Here is a 5,668-nt window from a genome sequence, read left to right on the forward strand (position 1 = left end):
CCATCCCTGGAATCAACATCTAGGATTGATTTTCCCCATGAACTGCCATTTGTTTTCAACACTGTTTCTAGTCTGTAGACTGCAGCAAATGCCAACTCAGTCTTGTCTCAGTGGAGATGGAAACAGTGGATCCCATTGGTCTTCTGTAACCAGAGCCCCTGTTTTGACTTAGTTCTACTTTCTGGGTCACTGGTTTACGGCTTTGTTCTCTTCCTCCTAGGACTCGTGACATTTATGAAAATAATAAGGACTCTATCTGAAATGTAAGGGTAGGGGACATCTGGCATTATTGTTTTGGCCCAGAATCTGCCTTCATTCTGCCAATGCCCTGATACACTGAATGAAATTGAACTTAAACATAATAAATTAGCTTTATTTGGCAGATAATGTTTCAGGGGGACTTTCAGTCTAGTACTAGAAGAGCAGCTACAATTTTCAAAGAAACTATCCTTGCTGAAACCTCCCATGTTGCTCTAAGACAACGGGGAGAGTGGCCTGAGGCAAAATCCTATCCCTCAGAAACTCTATCTTCTGTAGATTCAAGTTAACTTGAAGGAGGAAATTCTAGCCCAAAGGGGTTCCCTGCTCCTAGAAATAACTTCCCAAAGAAGTGTTTTCCCAAGGTCAGTACACAGAATTCGGTGCCTTGATGCCTAAAATGGGTCAGACTACATTGCAGTCTGGCAGTAGGAGTTGCTATGTCATCCATGGGATACTGGTTTTGCACATAGGAAACATGCAAGATGGAGAGCAACCGAGTCAGGCAACAGCAGGGCTGGAATCCAAGCAAGGCAGCCCTTTGAGGCAATTGTTTTGTGAAGTAGTGATGACAAAGTCTCAGTTTCAGTAGAGGCCCCAGGAAATTAGGGACGCTAGGATCATGGGACATTTTACAAAGAGGGTTATGGGATGTGGAGTTAAAGCAGTTTACAATAAAAATGGTGCTCTACAGGCCTAAGAGCATCCCAAGCCTTAGGAAGTCTCATTGATTACATTAAAAGCTCCAGGTGCCAGACATGGAACAGAGGGATGTGGTGTTTTCCCCGCTGGAGTATGGTTTCGCTTTGACCTGGTCATTTCTTCCTATGTTCCAATTTTTCATTTTCAATAGGAATATTTGGTTAGCACTATTATATCCTGGGAATATGTAACCAATCACCTTTGGGGTTCTAAAGTGCTGGAATTGTTGAAAATGATAAGGACTTTTAGAGTTGTTTTGAACGCATTTTCTAGTATAGCATGGTCATGAGTCTATGGGATGAAGAGAGAAAGATTATGGCTTAAAAATTCTGTGTCTGAATGACGAGTTGCTCAGGTGTGGGGTCAATGTTAACTGTTTGCCTGACGAAGTCTGGGCTTATCTGGGGTATGGTTCTGGACATACTTATTGGGGATCATCTTGATTGTGTTCACTGATATGTGGAGAACCATCTTAAATGTGAGCAAGACCATTCCAAGCCTAGGATCCTGGACTGTATAAATAGAGACACAGAACTGAACACCAAGCATGTGTTCGCTGTTCTCTGTATAGAGACAGGGAACTGATCACCCAGCATGCCTTCGCTGCTCTCTGTTCCTGATTGTGGTTGTGGTGTGACCAGTTGTCTCAAGTTCCTGCAGGACTCTCAGGTCACGATACTCTTAAATGGTGAACTGAAATCAATATCACATTTTCCCCTTAAATTATTTTTTTTTCAGTTTTTAAAAATTGCAGGAACAGGAAAAGAATCTAATCTACAAGTTACTGTGTTTTATGTTGAACAGGAAAGGGTTACAGTTTTTCTTTCCTGGCCTAAAGTCGAGAGATAAAGCTTAGAGTACTCACTGCCACGGTCATTATTATGGTCACAGATTACATCACTGCATTTTATTAGAACAAACCAACAACCCAGAGACACAATATTTGTAAATCCCATGTCAGGTTAATTTGGCTTCTTCTACATGAAGAAGACAAAGATGTGTTTTTCTTCCAGTGGAAACAAAATTATCTCCACTTAGGGTAAAGTTTTTGTCATTATATTTGGAAAAGATATTTATAGGAAACAACAACCAACAAAGAGAGTCTGCTGAGTCTAGAAGTGGGTACTTTGGGCAGGAAAGAAGAGGATGACCTGCACGAAGACAGGAAGACCTCAAGCCAAGATCAAGTCTGTTCCAGGTGTGTTTGGCAGAGGGAATTACAAATCTATAGTGAGGACACGATGTCAAGTAAACCAGGAAGGGTGCCTATACAACTGACGTATATATAATTATTTGAACATGAACACAGATATGTTTCAATAAATACTTTTCTAACTACATATTTCTCTTGTTCATATTTGTTTTCAGTCTCCTCAACTAATTTTCTTCTTCTGACTTCTCCTCTGTTAAGAATGTTTCTACTAGTAGACAAACACAGATCTGGGAGGAGTTAGCTAATTTTGCGAAGGGTCATTACTATGGAGGTCAAGTAGCCTGGATGGCATGCTGTTTGCCCCATAACTCATCAGGTGTGGGTGGGAACCCAAACTGTTCCTATGTGGGAAAGGAGCCAAAAGGTGATATTATACTTTGAGAGCTCTTTTATTCTTACATCTATACTGATTTGCTTTATCAAATGCATCATAAATGACAGATTTTGTACAGTTGACATCACAGCCTACAAAAGCTTTAGAGTTTGGAACATTATTTTTGTATGCTTTAAATCACAAAATAAGCAGAGTAATCACTTTGTAATTATTCATTCAGGTGAACCCGACTTGGGGTGGTATTAGCGGAACTGATGTAGGATTGGGCTTGCTGATGTTAGAACACACCATTTCTGTTAACCTCATCTTCGAGGTGTGAAATGGCTCCTAGGGATTTGATACTGTTAGATGTATTTCTCAGATGGTTGTATTTATCAACAACTCTAGAGCTCCTCTAAAAAGACATCAGGTCAATAGTGAGCACTTTCTTCTTCTTTGGGTGGGGTCATATAATGGATGTTCTCTGAAGGCTGCAGGAGTTGTGTGGCTATAGCAAGCATTATAGAGTCCAGCAGAGTTCATTTAATCAAGCCTGTAATGGTGGTATTGACTATAAAATCTAATGAACTGATACTAAACATGGATGATTTGAGACTGTCATGGGGGTGTTTAGAGATGCGTTCAATGCTATGTATAGCCTCAAAATATTGTTAAGGACATAGATGAGAGTTAGGACATTGGAATACTTCTTCTGTTTTTATTTTGAAAACGGATTTCTACTATTTTTGACTTGAGCAAAAGCATTATCTAAAATACACTTAATGCCAATGTAAGCAGGGAAATTAATGTCCCAACGAATGGAAATAAACCCAAATCAGGAGGAACTCATGTGAGATTTGAAACACAAGGTCTTATAAACTCTGCCTGTCATTGCCGGCCATTTAGTGACAAAAGGAAAAATAAATGGCGGGACATGGTTGTGAGCTGAAAAGAGCACAAGGCGTCATGTGGAGGGGGCAGGAAGAAGAAATGACTTTGAGACATTTACTGGAAGGCTTAGGAGAGACACTGGGATTTCTCTAGTAGTAAGGCTAAGAGCAAAACAAAACAAAATGCTTTAAAAAAATAAAAAAGGAAAGGAAAAAGCAGCCCAGGCTGGCTGGAGATGTAACTGGGAAAAGGAAAAAGTGTGTTCATTCAGGAGTCGAGATGAAAGTCTCCAGCTTGCTTATGCTCATGTGAACTTTCAGGAGTAAATGACCTTGCCAGAAATAGCAGCGATTAAACCAGATCTCTGCAGAAAGAAAATGCTGAGAGCAAAATCAAGGTAATAGGATGAGAGACATGGAACAAAATGATTCAGTACATTGAAGTATAAAGAAGTCACCTGCAAATGCCAGCATACAAAATGGATACTTGTGAAATATCACTGAAGGAAAGAGGAAATTTGACATGCAATACCAGTACAGAATGTGATAGTTTATTTCTGTGCTTTTAAAGAATGCTTACAGCCTGAGTCCATCAATGTAAATAAAATTACATAAGTAAGTGTTTACAGAAAAATAAAGAAAAAGCTCAGAATACCAGAACTTACAATAGAGATGTATCTTTTCTTATTTTAACTATTTATTAAAGTAGCCCACCATCTAAAAATCAACCATTCATCTAGCTCTCATGTTTATATTCATATTCAGAAAGATAATTCTATTGAAGCAAAAGTAAGATCTGTGTCTTCCTTAGGTTGACATTGAGTGTTCACACTAATGAGCCAGACAGAATTTGTGTATGGCAGGAGAAATAGCAAACTCAACTTCTGGAAATTTCCCTGGTTTGCTTACTTTATTATCTTAATGTGTTTGTTCTTATTTGTTCACTTGTTTTTTTTTATTTTATTTTTTCATATTGGTTCCAAAGGACACTGAAAATAACACAGTACTTCTTTGTAGGGGATGAAGGCCCTCACAGACTACTTCAGGCCAAGGTAAAACGTTTGCTAATATTGCACAATACATGGAGTAACACTATTCGAGAAGTTACCTTTTGAGCTTAGTAAATTTTTTACCTTTAATTTGAAGTCTCATCTATTTAACATAAAAAGTTGAAATCTTTGATCTTTGAGCTGTGGCTTGTATGTTTTGCATTTTTTCTTCCTTTACATTTTTATTGACTCTAAATATTTTTAATATATTGAAAAATATTAATTTTTACTTCTATATGTTTAATGAATTTTATTAATTTCTGATTTGCTTTTATGATGGCCAGGAGGAAGTATGGCCCAAGGGAGGTGGAAGAGATAAAATTTATATGAATCGGGGCAGGGGCACATATGGGTAGGGTGGAGGAGGCAATATGCTGGCCTTGGAGCTGATGTGGATCTGGTTTGTTCTCTCAGTTGTCTTCCTGGATGTAGTATAGTCAGAATTTCTTTGGACTGCCAGTTTCCAAATAATGGTACTGACACTCCTTATTAATTATAAAAGCTTGGCCTTACATTAGGCTTGTTCCCAAGTAGCTCTTTTGACTTACATTAACCTGCGTATATTAATCTATGTTCTGTTACATGGCTCATTACCTCTCCTCATCTGACTCCTCCATGTCTGGCTGGCAAATTCTACATGCCTCAGATTCTTGCTAAGCTCCCCTCTCTCCCTGGAAGTCCCACCTATCCTCTCCTGCTCAGCTATGAGCCATTCAGTTCTTTATGAAACCGATCAGAAGATGCCTTAGGCAGAGGCATATCTTCACAGTGTACGAAAAGATTATCCCATAACAGTGCAGGGTTGATCATCCCATTCCGGCAGCACCTCCAGGCCAAGGACATGTGGTACTTTCCCAGTGTTGATCTTGACATTTCCCTCTCCACTCATTCTGATCTCCCTGGCCAAGTTTCTGAAGGACGCTGGCAGAGCAAGCAAGCCTGGCCAGTTGCCAGCCGTGTCCTCACTTTGAAAGGTGTTCTGGTAAACCGACACGGCATGTGAGCAGCACAAAGACCATGCCCAGATTTCTTCTACTTGAGTCAGAGCTTGTCTAGCCCATTCTGACTTGATGCATGCACAGGGTAAAGAAGTGGAGGAGAACTGGGAGAGGCTTCTTAGTGGCCATGAACTCAGAAAACTGACAGGGACTGAAACCTCTGACTAGCCTCCTTATATCTAGAACTCAGAGTCACTTTCATTTCCTAAGCCCAAGCCCTGAATACCAGCAACTGTTAGAGGAAT

Source organism: Alexandromys fortis, unplaced genomic scaffold (genome assembly GCF_014885135.2).
Source record: "Alexandromys fortis isolate MF-2015 unplaced genomic scaffold, M_Fortis_MF-2015_v1.1 scaffold_125, whole genome shotgun sequence".
NCBI lineage: Eukaryota > Metazoa > Chordata > Mammalia > Rodentia > Cricetidae > Alexandromys > Alexandromys fortis.